We start from the raw sequence: 16,943 nt of genomic DNA, 5'->3' as shown, positions 1-16,943 counted from the left end.
TCTGAAATTCCAGCTACTTGGGATCGGAGGGCTGAGGCAGGCGGATGGCAAGTTTAGGTCCTCCTTGATCTGCAGGCTGTCCTGGGCAACTTGGTGAGACTTTGTCTCAAAAAAGAGGAGAACCGAGGATACAGCCCAGGTAGAGCTCAGGGCTAGCGTGTTTGAGACTGCAGATTCAGGCCTTAGTTTTGCAAAAATAAAAGAATGAAAATGAAATCTTGATTTAGTTCAACTTTTAGAAAACAGTAGTTACATGGGAGGAAATAACATAGTAAAAATTACTCATTTTAAAGCACATTACTTTTTTTTTAAACTTGAGTACGGGCAGATTTATCAGTGTCACTGCCACTTGCTGACTTTCTATTTTTCATATGTTTATGGTCTCATCCAGTAGGCACCGTTTTGCAGATTAAATCATGTAGGCATTAAAGAACGTGTTAATAATGGAAAAATCTCATTTAGTGCTGTTATTAGTGGTAGTATCACATTTCAATATAGATAATGTAGTCTCGGGAATAAATGGAAGGTTTTTTTTTTTTTTTTTTTTTTTTGGCTTTTCGAGACAGGGTTTTTCTGTAGCATTAGAGCCTGTCCTGGAACTAGCTGTTGTAGACCAGGCTGGCCTTGAACTCACTTTGTAGACTGCAACAGAGGTCCGTCTGCTTCTGCCGCCTGAGTGCTGGGATTATAGATGAGTGCCACTGTGCCTGTGGAAGTGAGTTCTTGCAGTGTAGGGCAGCAAGCCCTCTTAACTGTAAATCATCTCTCCAGCACTTCTTTTTTCTTTTAAAGGCATAGTATCAACAGGTGTTTAACCTTGTTAAACCCATACACCTTGATACTTTGTAACTACATTAATAATTTTATAAATAACTTATTTTTTTAAAGATTTGTTTATTTTATGTATACGAGTGCTCTATTGTATGTACAGCTTTATGCCAAAATCGCACTAAAGGTGGTTGTGAGCCACCATGTGGTTGCTGGGAATTGAACTCAGGTCCCCAGGAAGAGCAGCCAGTGCTCTTAACTACTAAGCCATCTCTTCAGCCTAAATTATTTCTATTAGGTGATGTAATGAGTAGAATAAGGCTATGTTTAGACTGGCATTTGATGATCACTACTTTTTGGATGAGAAAATGATCATACTTGTAATTTAGCATGGCTGGATCTTTTGGAACCCATGGTGATAATAATAGCAGTCCTTACTGTTTTTAGTTCAAAGCCTAAAAGTGTTTATCTTTTCTTTTCCTTTCCTTTTTTTTTTTTAAAATTTTACTTTTTCTTTCTTGTTTCTTTTGAGAACAGATTGTTTCTAGCCCTGGCTGTTCTGGTACTCTTAACTATGTAGTAGACCAGGCTAGCCTTGAACTCATAGAGATCTACTTGCCTCTGCTCAGCTAAAAACCTTTCCTTTTGAGCTATCAGGTAAACTTCTGCAATCATATGATTTAAATTTCTTCCAAAAATTTTGTTCTTTCCTCAGTTTTAATTCAGGGATAAGTGACTGTATAGCTTTATTTTGAATAATGCCATTTCATGTGTTAGGGTTTATAATAGATGGCCAGTTAAATTGCTGGATAGTATGGACTTCAAGAATGCAGCTTACAAGTTGTTACTGAGCTGTTCTGGCAAATCAGTCTTTCAGAGCTTTACTTTAAAAATTTTAAATGTAAGTGTGGTTTTCAGGCTAAAATTGAGGGTTTAAATGAAGAGTGCCATATATAGTTCTGGGAGTTTCCCCATGTAATGTTTTTAAATGTACACATTGTTCAGTAGCAATTTTTCTTTCCTCATTTGGTTATGTCTTATTTAAAGGAAGTGTCAAAAGTGATTTGATACATAATATGCTTTCACAAAAAGTACACGAAATAATGAAATACTAGGTAGCATTTCCTTAATATTGAGACATTTAGATAATGCTAAACGTAGCTATAATTTCCCGATACTTTTCCTCATGCTTAATTTAAAAATAAATCATGCTTCCAATTCAGATATTACTGATTCTAATTACTTGACATATTATCTTTTACAATTTTTAATTTTTTTTAAAAAAAAAACTTAGTACGTTAATTCTAAGTAACTTGACATATTTAACCGTAATGTTCTGATTTTTAAAAAGGCTAGGTATAGAGGCAACTGTTTCTTGTAAATTCTTCTTAGAATTTACAGCTAAAAGTTTCTCTTAGAAACTGTGACATCTTGGACAGATGTCACACACAGCTTTTTTCAGCAGCTCTTCTTTGATTGGTTTATCCAACCCATTAACTATTTGGGCATTCAAGAGCTATCCTTTGTTCATTTGCTGCATCTTCCACATCCAATTAGCTCAGGTCAGGTTACCATTTTTTTTCTGTTTCTCTTCTTAATAACTAATCTTAATCGAGGGCCTCTAATTTTATTTTGGCTTCTTACTCTACACATGCAGTTAATCTGTCATATACTGCTATCAAACACATGGAGTCGTTATTCTCTTGCCAAAAAGAGGTTTTGTTGTTAAAAGTATAGTCCAGACTCATTCCAGCATTCGTAGTTTCCATCTAATGTCACCTCTGTGTTTCCATCTCACCTGTTCTTGTGCCTTATCTCCCCCTATTCTGACTTCATTGCTTATAATTATAACATATCCTGAAAATTTTCTGGGTTTGTTTATGTTGTTACCTTTTCTTATAACAGCCCTTCTCTTAAACTGCTTGACTATTACCTCATATTTTTCTGGAGCCTCTTTATCTACCTTTCCAATGCTTCCTTGTTTGCTTAGCACTTTATACAGATGTTTCAGTGCGTGGTTGTGTGTGTGTGCACGTGCGTGCCCAATGTTCCCTTGTATGGGTGAGCATGTGTGTGCTGATGTTGCCTGTAGGTATAGGGGTGTGTGCTATTAGCCATCTCTGTATCTAAGTCTCTTGCTGACTAAAGGTGAGGGCTTTGATGGTAAGAGTGAAACCCCTTGGTCTTTGTGTGCACAGTATACATCACACTTACCTAGTCTGACAAAAAAACACTAGGTAAATATTTCGAAGTTTGTCCTTAATTGGTAAATACTTGATACCTTTTCTTCCTTTCTTTCTCATTCATTTGTTTGTCCGTTTTTTTTTTTTGAGACAGTTTCTTTATATAACAGCTCTGTCTGTCCCAGACCTTGCTTTGTAGTCCAGTATGACCTCGAACTCACAGAGATCCTCCTGCCTCTGCTTCCTGAGTGCTGGGGTTAAAGGCATGTGCCACCATTGCCACCTCTCTTCTCAAGTGATGTTTCTTTAACCAGAATATATCAGCCATTTCAGGGAAAACAGCTAAAATGTTGATAGTAATAAAATTTGAGTTTTATGTGTCTTAGAATTTTAAGAAGCTTTATCTGCTTTGTGAAATAGCTTCCTAGGAAGACTTTCTGATGATATATACTATATAATAAAAATAATCAGCATTTGGAAGGTATACTTAATGTTATGAACTAGTGTTTCTGGAGGTGGTTAGGAATGGGATGGAATTCTTGAAAGTTTTAAGGAGCTAACATACTGATTTATTTATTTTGTTGTGTTTGTGTGTGTTCTGATTTTACATTGAAATGAAGTGACCAGAAGAAAGGCACGTTCATTAATTTTACTTATTGTTGTAGTAGCAGTGCTCAGAAGAACTCTTGGTTTGGTTTGAGATTGACACCTACAAAATTTCTTTTATAATTAGTTTTATTTTACATCCTTTTCTTTTGTGGGGGCAATGGGGACATAGTCTGTAACTGAGCTGTATCCCAAACTGTTAAAAATATTATAAAATCCTGATATTTTAGGAAATACTGTGTTTATGTGTTTTGCCTGTGTGTATGTCTGTGTATGTCTATGTGCCTAGGGATGCCAGAAGAGGGCTTCCCATTCTCTGGAATAGTATCTAAAATTAAGCATGAATTAAGATGAATTTAATAGCACATTAGGACAAAATAGTTAAATAGAAGTGTTTCAAACTTAGTGACTAGAATCTCCGAAGAACATAAGTAAAGGATGACTGTAGTTTGTTGTTGCTTTTTTTACTCTTTATTCTTTGACTCTTTGAGGGCCAGCCTCCCACCTTCCAAATGAATATATGAAGACTTACTCCTTTTTATGATTGCCCAGCCTTGGTTTGGCTGATTTCTAGCCAGCTTTCCTAACTGTCTACCTTTTGCCTTTAGACTTTTACCTTTCTCTATTTCTGTATATTTTTTCTTTCCTTCTTATTCTGTGTCTGGTTGTGTGGCTGGATGGCTGGCCCCTGTCATCATCCTCCTCCCCTGCTTTTCTTTTTTTCTTTTTTTTAAAGCTTTTTTCTTTTTAAAAGCTGCAGAGAAACCCTGTCTCAAAAAACCAAAAAAAAAAAAAAATTTATTAATGTATACAATATTCTGTCGGTGTGTATGCCAACAGGCCAGAAGAGGGCACCAGACCCCATTACAGATGGTTGTGAGCCACCATCTGGTTGCTGGGAATTGAACTTAGGACCTTTGGAAGAGCAGGCAATGCTCTTAACCGCTGAGCCATCTCTCCAGCCCCTCCCCTGCTTTTCTTACTTTTTCCTCCTATTCTCTCTGCCTGGTAGCCCTGCCTATTTCTCTCCTGCCTATCTATTGGCCCTTCAGCTTTTTATTAGACCAATCAGATGTTTTAGACAGGCAAAGTAACACAGCTTCACAGAGTTAAACAAATGCAACATAAAAGAATGTACAACATCTTTGCATCATTAAACAAATGTTCCACAGCGTTAAATAAATGTAACATATCTTCAACTAATATTCCACAACAGATGATGGTGGAGTTTTCAATACTAATAGACATGATTTCTACAGTCAAAAAAAACTGATGTTATCTCATTAATAAACACAAAGGAACTACTGACTAAGCTTGTTACTTATTTTTTTAAATTTTTGAGAACTAGGGAGATTGTTTTGGGATACAGTCATTTATGTAGTGTTGGCTGCCCTGAAACTATGTGTAGATCATACTGGCCTCAAACTCAAAAAGATCTATCTGCCTCTGCATTCTGGAATTAAAGGACTATGCCACAGTGCTCAGTTAAAAGGGGGAAAAAAACCACATAGTTTTAAAATCAGAGAAAAAAGAACGTCATACCATTCTCACAGTGGAACCCAGAAAACAGCACAGTCATTGTTTGAAAATCCTTTGTTTGGGGGTTGGAGAGATAGCCAAGTGATTAAGATCACTGACTGCTCTTCCAGAGGAAGGAAGGTATTCTAGCTTCTAATTCTAAAATTTCTATTTTTGTTTGTTTTGTAATATTGAGACAGGCTTTCACTATGTATATAGCTCTGGTTGATTTGAAACTTGCAGTGATTTTCCTGCTTCTGCCTCTCAAATGCTCAGGTTATAAATGTGTTCCATGCCTGGCCTTCTCTTTGATTTATTGGTATAAGTTACAGTGTTCTACTGATCCCTTCTCAGGTATTGCTCCATTTTTTTTTCTTTTTCCTTCCTTCCTTCCTTCCTTCCTTCCTTCCTTTCTTTTTTTTTTTTTTTTTTTTTTTGGTGTGTGTGTGTCTAAGTGTAGGCTTGTGAGTGCCATGGCAATTATGTGGAGATCAGAGAACAATTTTGGAAATAATTTCTCTCCTTCCACCTTGTTGAAATGGGGTCTCTCTTGGATACTCCAGGCCAGGCCAGCTGGCCAGTGAGCTATTCTAGGCAATTCTTTTATCTCTGACCACAGGAGTATTGGGATTATAATATATCCATAGCACCACATCCTGCTTTTTAAATAGGAGTTCCAGAGATCAGATGCAGTTCATCAGACCCAGTGAACCATCTCACAGGTTACTTTAAAAATATTTCTAGGTACTAAAGATTGAACCTAGGACTTCATGCATGCTAAAGCAAAGTACACTGCCACTTAAAAAATGGAAACACAACCATTTTGTGTTTTGAGTCAGGGTCTCACATAGCCCCCCACAGGACTGGAAATAGATATATGGCTATGGATGACCTTGCTGGTCCTCTTCTTCACCTCCCCAGTACTGGGGTTATAGGCATTTGCCTCCACACTTTGTCCTTTTTTTTTAAACTTTTAATCTTTTTTTTTTTGCCCGCCCCCCCTTAACTTTTAAATTTTGGGACAGGGTTTTGATAAGTTATTTAGGCTGACTTTGAATTTGTGACCCTCCTGCCTCTGGCTCTTGAGAGCTTAGATTATAGGCCCGTCCTTCTAAGCTGCTTGAGTTACAGTCTCTGAATTAGCCAAGTCACTTCATACCGCCTTTTTCTTTTTTTATTTATTTGTTTTTTTTTGAGACAGGGTTTATTTTTTTTTCTTTTTTTTTTGTTTTGTTTTGTTTTGTTTTGTTTTTCGAGACAGGGTTTTCCTGTAGTTTCTAGAGCCTGTCCTGGAACTAGCTCTTGTAGACCAGGCTGGCCTCGAACTCAGAGATCTGCCTGCCTCTGCCTCCCCAGTGCTGGGATTAAAAGTGAGTGCCACCACCGCCCGGCTGAGACAGGGTTTCTTTATGGCTGCCCTGGAACTTGCTCTGTTGGCCAGTCTGGCTTCTAACTTAGGAGTTCCACCTGCCTCTGCTTCCCAAATGCTGAGATAAAGGTGTTTGCCGCCGCTACCTAGCGTGTGTATTATTTTCTTACTGTTGCTCTTATAAATTACAAAAGTTTAGTGACTTAAAATACAAATTCAGCCGGGCGGTGGTGGCGCACGCCTTTAACCCCAGCACTCGGGAGGCAGAGGCAGGTGGATCTCTGTGAGTTCGAGACCAGTCCGGTCTATAAGAGCTAGCTCCAGGACAGGCTCCAAAGCCACAGAGAAACCCTGTCTCAAAAAACCAAAAAAAAAAAAAAGGACTAACATGGGTCTTATAGGCTAATCTTACTTAAAAATCAGCTTGTATTAACCTTCTATTTGCAAGGTGAATTTCCCCTTGCATTATTATATAGTCTCAGAGTCTAGGTATTTGAATGTGAATACCTTGGGGTAGTAAGGTCACATTTACCAAGCTGTGTCTCAGCAGTATCCTTCTGTGATAGATGGTCAAGTTGCTTGCTCCCAAAAGTACTGAGAAAGGTCCCTTAGGAGAAAAAAGTCACTTCAGGTTTAAGGGTCACCAGCCTTAGTTCTTGTTACCTAAGCTGTTTCCTATGCCCATTACAGGGTTTACTTCTGGATTGTTCTCTGGCTTTTCTTAGGCCACTGTTTGTCTTTAATTTGGCTTTTGTGGATTTTGTTGTGTCTGAAATTAGCATATAATCCTTATACCTTATGTTCAGCCAAATCTATAATCATCCTTTAAATCCATATGCTTCTCCTGATATATATGCTTGGTAGTAGTTATGCAAAGATGAACAAAGTATATTCCTTTTCTTTTCAGGGCCCAGAGTGTAGGAAAGCAGAGTGGTCTTTATACAATTCGATAATAAAGGCAATAACTCAGAATTTACTATGCCCACTTTGATCCATATGTGTCCTAGTTTTGGTGATTGGTTTTGCTTGGTTTCCAAAGTTAATGCCACCCTATGCCAGGGACCTATCCTTCTAGTTTGCGATTTTTTAGTGAGTTAGTTGCTCTGTTTCTGAATTATAGCCCTAGTCCCTTAAATGCTATTTTCACAAGATGACGGCTCTGGTGTGGGTTCTGGTATTTCCTTTCTTGAATAGTGGTCCATTGCAGTCTTCCTTTCTAAAAGGGCAGTTAGATTTTAGGAAAATTGTATAGTCTTATTAGATACAGTTAACAGTTATTACAAGGCTCTTTTTTTAGAAATATTAGAAATCAGGGATTTAATAGAGCTTGGTCAAGCTAATGGTTACTCCTCCCGCCACCCTCAGACAGGGTTTCTCTGTAGCTTTGGAGCCTGTCCTGGAACTAGTGGTTACCTTTCAAACATGGGAACCTGACTTTAATCCTTAGAATTAAAATAAAAAAAGCAGAGCATGATGATGCATGCTTGTAATACTAGTGCTGGAGAGGTGGGGGGAGTTTCCCTGTGACTTGCTGGCTAATTGGTGGGTTGGAGGCCAGTAAGTGACCCTGCCCCAAAAAACAGAGTGCTTGGTGAATGCAAAGCCTCCAGATAGAGGCACAGGAACATGTAAATACAAATGCCTGTAGGACACACATACAAAGAGGTATCAGAAAATTTAAAACAACCGGAAAAGGGTGATAGAAAATGAAACATGTACACAGACGACAGCGTGGGGTACATAAGAAAGTGGAGGAAGATCTGGGAGAGGCAAGAATTGAATTAAAATATATTGTATTAAATCTTAAAGAATAAATAAAAAACATTGAAAAAGAAAACTCAAGCAGGGTGATGATGTGTACCTTTAATCATATCACTCTGAGTTCTAAATCAGGTAGGGTGATGTGATGAGACTCTTCTCAAAAAGCAAGCAAATAAAAAACCAAAAAAGAATAGATAGTATTTCGCTGTTTTATGGGTAAGGAAGTTGAAGGTGAGAGGAATTAAATGACTTGTCCTAGTGGTCATAAGAAATAACAGTAAAAAACACACATGTGAATTCTTTTTGTCTTGTTTTGAAAATTTTTGCTTCACTATTATTACCCTATCCCTTCCTGTGTCCTTGAGACTGACTTGAATAGAGCTGGTCAGTGCATTCTGAGTTGTGACCTTATTGCTGTGACCTATAAGTCTAATTAAATAGAGTAAAATAGAGTCAGAGGTCCAATGCCTTTAAGATTTTACATTTCAGCTAGGCTTGAACTAGGCCTATACCTAGTTTTATATGATGTGTGGAGTTGTACAGTACCTGTGTAGAAGAAGTGAGGTGTCTTCCTTTATCACTCCACCTGTTTTTCTTTTTTAATTTTAGATTTATTTTGTATGCATGAATGTTTTGCCTTCATGTATGTATGTGCACCATGTGCATGCCTGGTGTCCATAGAGATCAGAAGATTCCTAGTTATTTGGAACTAGAGTTAGGAATGGATGTAAACTACAGCATGAATGCTGGGAATCAAATCTGGATCCTCAGCCATAGCAAGGAATGCTCTTAACCTCTGAGCAATCTCTTTGGCTTTCTTTTTATGAGGCACGGTCTGTTATTGAACCTAAAACTCACTGGTTAACTGCCTGGCCCTTCTGCTCCCCCCCCCCCCACCCCCCAATCCTCTTGTTTCAGTGCTAGGATTAAAAGCAGGCTACCAGGGCTGGAGAGATGGCTCAGAGGTTAAGAGATTGCCTGCTCTTCCAAAGGTCCTGAGTTCAATTCCCAGCAACCACATGGTGGCTCACAACCATTTGTAATGGGGTCTGGTGCCCTCTTCTGGCCTGTTGGCATACACACAGACAGAATATTGTATACATAATAAATAAATAAATATTTAAAAAAAGCAGGCTACCATACCCTGCTTTTTGTGTGTGTGCTTGGGATCCAAACTCAAGTCCTTGTATTTGTACAGCAAACAGTTTACCAACTGAGCTATCTGTGCAGGCCCAAGAACATAGACCTTTAGAGAATTTTAGATGAACTTATTACTATTACTAGTGGTTGTGGTTGTCATTGTTATCTTTTCCTCCTCTCCCATCTTCATCTTCTTTGTTTCAATTTTCATCTTCATCTCTACTCATATTTCCTTGGTATACTTAGAGCTGAGTTCTTAGAATATATGACAATATCTGAAGCTTGATTGGTAATGTTGCATTTCATCCAACTAAAGCCAATAGGACCTCAAATTTCACAAAATATTCTAACTACTCATAAGAAAGGATAAGCTGGGTGTTTAATCTCAACACTCAAGTTTGAGGCAAGTCTGGTCTGCAGAGCAAGTTTCCAGGGCAGCCAGGGCTATACAGAGAAACCCTGTTACGTTTTGTTTTGTTTTTATAAAAGCAAAGGGCCTTTATTCTTTTTTGGTTTTTTGAGACAGGGTTTCTCTGCAGCTTTAGAGCCTGTCCTGGAACTAGCTCTTGTAGACCAGGCTGGTCTCGAACTCACAGAGATCTGCCTGCCTCTGCCTCCCAAGTGCTGGGATTAAAGGTGTGCGCCACCACCGCCCGGTTCAGGGCCTTTATTCTTATACAAGTTTGCAAACTCGGTCTCTCCGTGTGTCCAGCGTATTGGAGTGATCGGAGAGGTCTGACCTCAGTTAGAATTGGATTTTTTTCCCTTCCATGATATTTATTGAGCTCTACATTTTTCTCTGCTCCCCTCCCTGCCGCTCCCCTCTCTCCTTCAGCCCTCCCCCAAGATCCTCATGCTCCCAATTTACTCAAGAGATCTTGTCTTTTTCTACTTTCTACTTCCCATGTAAGTCTTCTCTTAGTGTCCTTATTGTTGTCTATGTTCTCTGGGATTGTGGTTTGTAGGCTGACTTTCTTTACTTTATGTTTAAAAACCATCTATGAGTGAGTACATGTGATAATTGTCTTTCTGTGTCTGGGTTACCTCACTCAAAATAATGTTTTCTAGCTCCATCTATTTTCCTGCAAAATTCAAGCTGTCGTTATTTTTTTCTGCTGTGTAGTACTCCGTTGTGTAAATGTACCTTTTTTTTTTTAAATCCATTCTTCAATCGAGGGTCATTTAGGTTGTTTCCAGATTCTGGCTATGACAAACAAAGCTGCTATGAACATAGTTGAGCACATGTTCTTGTGGCACGATTGGGCATCCTTTGGATATATACCTAAAAGTGGTATTATTGGGTCTTGAGAAAGGTTGTTTTGAAACCCTGTTTTAAAAAACAAAAAGGGACTGGAGAACTGGTTTAGCACTAGCTGCTCTTCCAGAGTATCCAGGTTCAAGTCTCAGCACCTATATGACAGTTCTCAACTGTCTGTAACTCGAAAAGATCTTGCATTCTCACACAGACATACATGCTGGCAAAACACTAATGAACATAAAATGAAAATCTTAAATAAAAAATTAAAATGTAACATTTAAACAAGAATTGAAAAGTTAGAGATGACACTAAGCTTGCTTAATATTGGGTTAATGCTGGAGTGAATAGAAGTTCTGGTTATCATGTAGTCAGATGAAAAGGATTGATGAGATTCATGATTGTGATGGCTGCTTATGGAGTTCTGCCTCCCTGTTATATATGTTATTAAAATTTCCACAGCTTTTAGAAGCGAGTACTTTTCTTGTTTGAGTACCTTTGACTTAAGTTCTCCGTATGCTAATATGACTTGCTGTAGTATTGAATTTTAAATTTGTAACCCTGCCTCACAATAACCTTTTCTGGGACTTATTTAACACATTGGAGAATGTGTTAACTTTTTTCTTCAGGGTTGTGTAGAATCCAGAATAAAACTCTCCTCTTACAAATTTTGATTAGGGAGATTGTTTTGCATTGATATTTTGAATTTGTGCCTGTGTATGTGTGTTCAGGCATTTGTACATAAGGTAGAAAGAACACTAAAGCAGCGTATGGACACCTTGCTCAGTTAAGTAAATGCCAGATAAATACCTAAGGCAGATTTGCTTGTTTATATCTTGTTGCAGATACTGGTGGGTTTTGCAATAACCAGTGAATAAGTCACTCATCATGTGTAACTGTTTTATTAATAGTTTTGAGTTCTGTGTGCTTCTCTGACTCTGCATTTATAAAAATAAAAGCAGTTGCTAAATAGTACTAACTAGGTAACTGAATTTAAAAAAATGTTTTTATCCTTTTTAGGGATTCCAGCTAGGTTAAATAAAAAACATTGAAATTGCAATGCAAACTTTGAATTTTTATTTTTCATTGATTTATTTATTCATTTATTTATTTTTGGTTTTTCAAGACAGGGTTTTTCTGTGTAACAGCCCTAGCTGTCCTGGAACTCGCTCTGTAGACCAGGCTGGCCTCGAACTCAAAAAGATCTGCCTGCATATGCCTCCAGAGTGCTGGTATTAAAGGCTGAAATTTAAGATGGTTTCTCTGTGTAGCCCTGGTCACCCTGGAATTCAGTCTGTAGACCAGGCTGGCTAGAACTCTCAGGGATCCGCCTGCCTCTACCTCTCTCTGAGTGCTGGAACTAAAGTCATGTGCCACTACCGCCTGGAACAGCATAAACTTTGAGTCAGGTTAATTTTTCTCCTTATATGTTACCAAAACAGTCAGGAAATTGAATGTTGATGCTTGTATGACTCAGTTCTCCTTTGTCACCTCTGACTTAAAGATAAACAAAACAACCTGGGGCATGGTGGCTCATGCCTATAACTAATAGGATTGCTGTGAGTTTGAAGCCAGCTTGGGTTACATACTAGTTCATGGTGCACACTCTTAATTCCAGCTCTCTGGAGGTAGAAGCAGGCAGATCTCTTGAGGTTGACCAGTCTTGTCTGCATAGTGAGTTCCAGGACAGCTAGGGTTGTGTAGGGAGAATTTGACTCCAGAAAGAAAGGGCTGGGGGGAAGAGGAAAGAAAGAAAGGAAAAGAAAAATGATTAATAACTTAATATACAGAAAAAGAGTAGGAGGCAGCAGACAAAGGCAGGAGCGGTGGTTGGGTATTGAATGAACAGTAAGAAACAGATTGTTATTCTAGATTATTGGGTATTGAATGAACAACAAGAAACAGACTGTCATTCTAGATTATTGAGTGATAGGAGATGGACACAGTCAATTAGTAGGCAGTATGACCTGTTTCTGAAAGATTTAGGATAGTGCTGTTAAAATAGACTTAATCCCTAAGACTGTTAAACAACTTAAACGTTTCAACTTGGTGGAACTAGTGCAAAAGCACCTGTTGGTCACTGTTGATGGGAACAAAAGTGTGGTGAGAAGGCTATTAGACTAGTCTAGCAAGGAAGAATGGTCTGAATGAGTGGAGAAGGATAGCTTTCACAATACTAGGCCAAAACACCTTCCTCAGTCACCAGGTTATGTCCTCAGTCCCTCCATGTCCTTTTGGCAAAGATCATGCATTGTATTTGGTTACTATTATCTTGCTTCAGAATTAGAGATGGTTGTCTAAGCCAGGTATGGAGGACTACAGATTCAAGTAACTGAATGACAGATTCCACTGTGGAAATGGTTATATGAACCTTTTCTAGTCAGAACAAATGAAAGTCCCAAGCCAGTGTGTTTGCCATACATTAATGGGGAACTCAGATGAGTTACATCAAATCTGGGAAATCTTTCATGCTATATGTCTTAGCTTTTGGATGGATGGAAGCTAGTAAGTAATCTGCTAATTACTTATTTATAGTACATTCTAAAGATTTAACCTAACAGTCAAAAGGATATTAGATTGGATACAGAGATGGGTAGATAATAGGTGCCTATTAGTAGACCTTAAGATAGTGCAAGATAATTTTGGTTCCTGGTTTGTAATGTTGATTTTTCCGTAACCAAGGAAGTCCTAGTCAGTCTGCCGAATCTTCATAGGTGTGACTTTTTCAGGACTTAAGATCACACTTTTTTACTTGCTCCTGGTTTAATGGATTACAATGGTAGATCCTCTAGAAATGGGGGGAGGAGGAGAACTTTTCTTCCTTTCCTCTCTTCTCTTCCATTTTCCTCTCCTCCCTTTCTTTTCGAGACAGGGTTTCTCTGTGTAGGCTGTTCTGGAACTCACTCTGTAGTCCGGGCTGGCCTTAAACTCAGAGATCCACCTGCCTCTGCCACCTGAGTGCTGGGATTAAAGGTGTGTACTACCACTGTCTGACAACTTTTCCTTTCTTAATTTTCTTAAATTCCTTTCTTTATTTTAGATTCATGCAAAAAAAATATTTCTTTTGCCTGTACACAGCTTTTGGTAAAGACAGGTAAAATGGGTATTTAGGGGAATGTCTGACTAAAATTTTACCTGTGTAATACTTAGGCTGACTTAAGCTAGTATTTTGGAGTATTAAGTAGAAGCATCTTAAAATGTGAATATGAATTTGAAGTTATAGGTCAGATTCTACTTAGCTTTTAAAATTTTAGTTCAGCGTTTTATATATAAATGCTTTACTATTGTAACATAACGGGCCTGGGTGCTGTGAAGAGGCATCATGACCACGGCAACTCTTACAAAGGAAAACATTTAATTGGGGTGACTCGCTTGCAGTTCAGAGATTTAGTCCATTATCATCATGGTGAGACATGGTAGTGGTGCAGGCAGGTATGATGCTGAGAATTCTACACCTTGATTACGAAGACATTAGTGTACAGTAGAAATTTTCTGCATATAGACATTTGACAGTTTAACTTTTGTGTAGAACGTTTAAATATGATAATTTGTTGTCTATGAAGAAACAGGGTTATGAAAGTGCCTGCTGTATCTGTTACATTAAAAATACTGATCAATTTTTGTTGCCTGCTATATTGGTATTATCTTACTGTGTTTGTGGGAAATAATTTGTCATTAAGAATACTTTATTTGGGGCTCGGGTATAGCTGAGTTGGTAGAGTACATGCACAAAGCCCTGTGCTCAACCTATAGCACTACAGAAAATCAAGCATAATGGCACATACCTGTTATTCCAGTATTGGGGAGGTGGGGAGAATAGGATTAGAAGTTCGACATCAGACTATGTGAGGTTCAGTTTCAAAAGACTAAGATAGAATAAATGCAAGAAAAGCAAAAAGAATATTGAATATGGGACAGATACAGACTTTAAGTTCAAGAATTTTGCTATAGAATAGAGGCAGATACTTCCCCACTTCCCTTTTCTAGTTTTCCCCTCCCCTTGATATACCTTGATTTTAATTTATCAAGTCTGTCTCTCTGGCCTTTGCCGCTGTGGCCCATTGATCTGTCCATCTGTCTGTTACAGTGCATTTTGGGTACTTCCAGAAGTTTGAATTCAGTGATGCAAAGGACAGGCGGGCTGCAGCAGCAAAGGTAGGACAGAATCATTCAAAAGACAAGTCATTAAAGGATCATTAAGTGCACACACACACCAGCAGCAAGTACTTCATTATTTAAAGGCCTAGGATTTATTCTGTATACTTTTATGGGAAAAGCCTGTTCTAGGAAAGCAAATCTAAACTATTTGTAAAGAGCATGGATTTATTTTGCAGTTTTGGGACTATGTTCATAGCATATATGTGTATTGTAAGGTTACTACTGAGTTATACTCTTAGCTTATTTTGTTTAAACAGAAGCCTACTGCTTGGCATTTAGATTAATAAGTAAAGAGGTACTTAGTACTATATTTGTTAGAAATATTGAGTGATTAGAGATGATTTAATGGTGAATATTAGTATAAACCAGGTTGATTTATTTTATTAGTATAAACCAGGGGCAGTTAGATTGAAAAAAGTTCCTGTTTTGGAAACGGGAGAAGCAGGAAAGATGGATTGATTTGCTTATGTATATGGCAGAAGCGATCTGCATCTTGCAGGTTGTTGTATGTGTTTTTTTTTCTTTTGCTAATGTCTTTGAGAAATTGTAAGGTATTCTATTTAAATATTTTTAATACAGATATGCTATACAACAGCAATTGTAGTAGCAGCTACTCATTATTTCTGCTATTGCTTTTTAAATAAAATGAAGGAAAAATAACCTTTTTATAGTGCTTTCTAAAGCCTAAATTATAGGTAAAATTTAAGAACTTAAATTTTAAGCTATGACTCCCTTGCCTTGAATGCATACAGCACTGGATTTGGTCCCCACCATTCCAAAACACTTCTCCAAACAAAAACCTTATACAATGCAGAAGGGTTGCTTACATTGTAGAGTTGGCTGTAAAGTAAGGTACTATAGGTATAGTTGAATGATGAATGATATTTGCGTTGAGTAATATTTGCGTTACTTTGTTTCTGAAAGGAAATTGATTTGCTTTTTTTCTGGATAGATTAGTACTGTTGCTCCTTATGATTTCCCAAGTAAAATGTTAGATAAATATGTGTATTTAATCTTCAGTGAAGTAAGCTTTCAAAATGGTTTAAAACTGAATATTTAAATGTCCTTGGCATGAGTTTTTGGATTTAGAGCCTAGATAGTTTTTTTTTTTCTTTTTTTGTTTTGTTTTGTTTTTCGAGACAGGGTTTCTCTGTAGCTTTTGAGCCTGTCCTGGAACTCACTTTGTAGACCAGTCTGGTTTGGAACTCACAGAAATCCTCCTGCCTCTGCCTCCTTGATTTTAATTTGATTTTTAAGTGCTGGGATTAAAGGCGTGCGCCGCCATCGCCCCGCTAGAGCCTAGATAGTTGTAGTTATAAACTTAATATATTGTATTGGGGAGATCTAGTGTGAAAGCAAATTTTTGAAGTGAAACTTTATAGCATATCATAGGAAGTGTGTTTTGAGTTAGGGGTTTAAATTGTCCTTTCATATTTTATAATCCATTCTCTTCTATTGTATTTAGGTAATTTATAGTTTCTTAAATCACAAACCTTTATTTTTAACCTTTCTTTAATATGGGATGTTAAAAAGCGTTTGTCATGAATCTTCAATTTTTTGAAAATTGCCAAACCTAGTAGCCCAAAGCAGAATTTTTAAGGAAAAATTGTGGTGTTGGAGAATTGGCTCAGCAGTTAAGAGCACTGGTTTTTCTTCCAGAGGTTCTGGGTTCATTACCCAGCATCACCCACCTAGTAGCTTACAGCTGTCTGTAACTCCAGTTCCAGAGGATCTGACACCTTCAAACACCCATGTTTGAAGTTCAAACACCCATGTTTGAAGTTCAAACACCCATGCACATGAAATAAAAATAAATAAAAATGAAACTGAAAAAAAAATAGTGAATTTAAGGAATCTAGGCTCTGATCCTGGGTGCACCACTATTAAGATGACTTCTGTTTTTCACTTTTCTTATCTTTAGAAATGCAGTTGTTGTGCATGAGATTAGAAAAGGAGAAAAATATATTTCTGACAGCAGAAGGATGATGATTAGGGAAGAATAAGGGCATCGTGTGAGAAGGTTAGAGGCGATGTGGGAGTAGACATTCAAATACATGAGACGCATGTATGAAAATGTTACAGTGAAGTTCATTACTTTATACATCTAGTTTGCATTAATAAGAATGAATGTTGTGGACTGTAAGGTAGCCACCAAAATTGATGAGCAGAATTTGATCAGTGGAAC

At 37.7% G+C, this 16,943-nt stretch overlaps 1 protein-coding gene across 1 annotated transcript in view; it reads left to right on the top strand.

Annotated features, from left to right (window-relative positions):
* The window catches only part of Arih1 (ariadne RBR E3 ubiquitin protein ligase 1), a 96,154-nt gene that overhangs the window by 1,616 nt on the left and 77,595 nt on the right, over window positions 1-16,943 (top strand). The gene's annotated exons all lie outside the window — the stretch shown is intronic.

This window comes from Arvicola amphibius, chromosome 3 (genome assembly GCF_903992535.2).
Source record: "Arvicola amphibius chromosome 3, mArvAmp1.2, whole genome shotgun sequence".
In the NCBI taxonomy this organism is placed as follows: Eukaryota; Metazoa; Chordata; class Mammalia; order Rodentia; family Cricetidae; genus Arvicola; species Arvicola amphibius.
Note: the sequence above shows the minus strand (reverse complement) of the source record. Positions and strands in the feature narration are given on the sequence as shown.